Source organism: Emydura macquarii, unplaced genomic scaffold (assembly GCF_026122565.2).
Source record: "Emydura macquarii macquarii isolate MOO-44397 ecotype Brisbane River unplaced genomic scaffold, CSIRO-AGI_Emac_v2 contig_3122, whole genome shotgun sequence".
NCBI lineage: Eukaryota > Metazoa > Chordata > Testudines > Chelidae > Emydura > Emydura macquarii.
In genome coordinates, this window is record NW_027133259.1 from 5274246 (window position 1) to 5277366 (window position 3121).

Sequence of the window (3121 nt, forward strand, 5' to 3'; positions counted from 1 at the left end):
CAAGCTTTTACTAGTGTAGATTAGGCCTGAGTGCATGGCTCAATTCAGAGGCATTTGTACTCTTTCTACAGTCTCACTGAAAGTAGAAGATGCACCTCTTTCAGGGGCTTTGCTGGATTAAAATATCAGCCACTGTCACCCTTCACTGGCTCAACACCTTCATAGGCTGGTCTTGGTAGTGTCTGCATCTTATGAAGATGATATTTGCTATGTAGCAGTTATAATTTGCACATGTAGCAGGGATGTAATTTATGATTATATTGCTTTTGTGTCACACAACGTTTTTATTGTTAGAAATTTAACTTTATTTTGTTCAGTTGGTTTTCTGAGATCCTTTGAGTTTCATCAAAGTTTAATATTGAAGTTCCTTTTCAAATGACTCCAAACACTCCTACTTCCTATGCAAAAATCTTTCAGCTCTTAAACTAGTCTTTTTCAATTTAAGTAATTGTCTTGAAACTTAAATAGTCATCAAGTACACATTATTGTATTTTCTTCTTAACAATCCTTGGAGTGGCTCTTCTGGTCTTTCTGAGGTTGGTAAGGACTTACATAAGCACTGCCAGATATCTACTTAGTTCCCTAAATAATATCAATATTTTTATATTCAAATGGTCTTCTCATATTAGTAACTGGTCTTCGCATCAAATGACCTTGCTGTAATTATGCATTAAACATCTGACTGTTCATATACAAAACATCTGCAAATAAATCTCATAAGACACTTATGCCATTACAAGCAGTTGAGGGACAACAAAAATTTTCACATTTAAGAGAAAACATGAGTTAGAAGTAACTAATATCGCCTATAAAATATTTCCGACCCGTAAATGAAGATTTTAGAGTGCTTATAAAATATCAGTTTCAATAGTGCTCTATCTAATATTCTTTGTGGGTTTAACTGGAGAATTTTTTTTTCTTGCAAAGAGGAGCTATGAAGAGGCCCATTTTTATTGACTAACTTTATAGCTCTGATAAGACACCCTAATGATCAATCCTTTTTGGACTATCCTGAATAAATAATACCCTTTAATTATTTTACAGTCTTTCTAAACTATAATTATCTTACAGAGTTTGTCTTGGTGAGATAAAGAGCACATCTGTACGCAGATGGTGTCTGGTCTAGGGAGGATATATCCGATACTTTGATAAGATGGTCTTAGTGGTTGGTTTCCTTTTGATTCCATAGTTCATAAATCTACAACCTACCACGTGAAGTACATTTAAAACTTGCAGTTAAAGACTTATCAAATACTCTGTACAAAGCATGAATCACAACACTTATTTACAGCTTTTATAAAAGTAGTATAAAAGAAAATATAAACTATTAAAGCAAAACAGAAGCTGTAACACTACATTCCAGAGTCAGTGTAAACACACTTGGAGGTAATAAATATTGATTAGTGGTTATTCTGATGTATTTGGTGCATGTCACTGGTTGACAGAAGGCAGAGGTTTCTTGAACATTTTGTTTAATTGAATAAGTACCAAAGTCCTAGGCACGTGACCTATCATGTTGTCCAAGTATCACGTATATGAAAGTAACTGGGTAAGGAGCTGCTAAAACTCCATAAAGGCAATCTAGTAGTAACCTAACATTATTTTTAATACCCATTTTTGCGTCAGTACTGAGATTTATCCCCTGCAACACGGAAATGTAAATCCGGTCACTGCTGCAGAATGGATATGCTGAAATCACATTTGTTGTAACGGGGCACTGCCATGAAGGCAATTCACCACCAGCTCACCTCCTTGTGCCAGGACATGATATTGCAAGGATTCTAGCACCCCCTTTTGTCTGCCATTCTGGTTCTGCAGCTGCATTCTTCTTCTGGGGTATCTCAGCCCTTGGGCCAGGTCATGCTTAAAGTTCTGTCCCCTCCTGGGGTAACGAAAGTCAAACACAATTTTTTCTACCCCACTTGAGCTACTCTTCAGCCTGCTTTCTGGATCCCATTTCTTGGCTACCTTACAATCCTTTTCCGCTCTGTCCGAATATGCTGACTCCCAGACTGCTCCCCTGGAGCCCCTCTCACAGCCTATATTCGCTGGCTGTAGTTCCCTGACCTTCGCGCCTAATCCCAGGCTCTGCAGCTCTTCTTTGCTCTTTCCAACTGAGCACTATCCCCCGGGGAGGCCCTCTTCCGTAGCAGATTCCTAGGAATTTTCCTGCTTCAGGGCCACCCACAGGAGCCTAACCTGCTCCCTTTGGTTCCTATCACAACTTCTTCCCGACCCTGATTTCTCAAGCATGGCGAACACCTGACCTCATTAGCCCAGCCCCCTCTGGCTGTGAGGCAGTTAATTATGGCACACGTGTGGCTGGCCCTTTGACAGGTGAGATGTTTGTATTGGAGCATGTTTGAACACTCATCATTCCAGGCATGTAGACAGACCCATCAGCTTTGTGTACACTAGGAAATGTATCCATTGCTGACAAGGGGTGCAACTGACCAGGGAACCTGTAGCCAAGGTCAAACAGCATTCAGCAAACATAGTTCAATCAGATTTTAAACCCAGTTTGAGATATGCTGAATGCAATTTGTCATTTGCTATGCTGGCAATTTAACCATTTACAGCATCAGTTTAGTTGTCCCAGTTGCTAACAGCTGGTGTCCTCATGTAAACCCGGCCTGTGCATCTGTCCACAGTCCTAGTACCATGTTTTCTTAGTGCAGACAAGGTTTTAGGTGCAGAGTAGACTACCAGGAGATCATTTGCTCTGCTGAACTTGTGGAGTATTAGTCTGATTGGCCATTCTCATGTGTGTGTCACTGCCAGTGATATTCTGTTGCCTGAATTTGTTTCCAGGGCTGGGATGTAATCTTTCCATTGTGCATTTATCGTTTTGTACCTTTATAATTTAAGGAGGCAAGTGCAGTACAAACTCAAGCTTGCCATGAACTAGCATCAAATAAAGATATTGATATAATAGGCATCACGGAAACTTGGTGGAATGAGGATAATCAATGGGATGTGGTAATACCAGGGTACAAAATATACAGAAATAACAGACTAAGTTGTGCTGGTGGTGGAGTGGCACTGTATGTGAAAGACAGCACAGAGTCCTATAAAGTAAATAATCTTAAATGACTCAAACTGTATCACAGAATCTGTATGG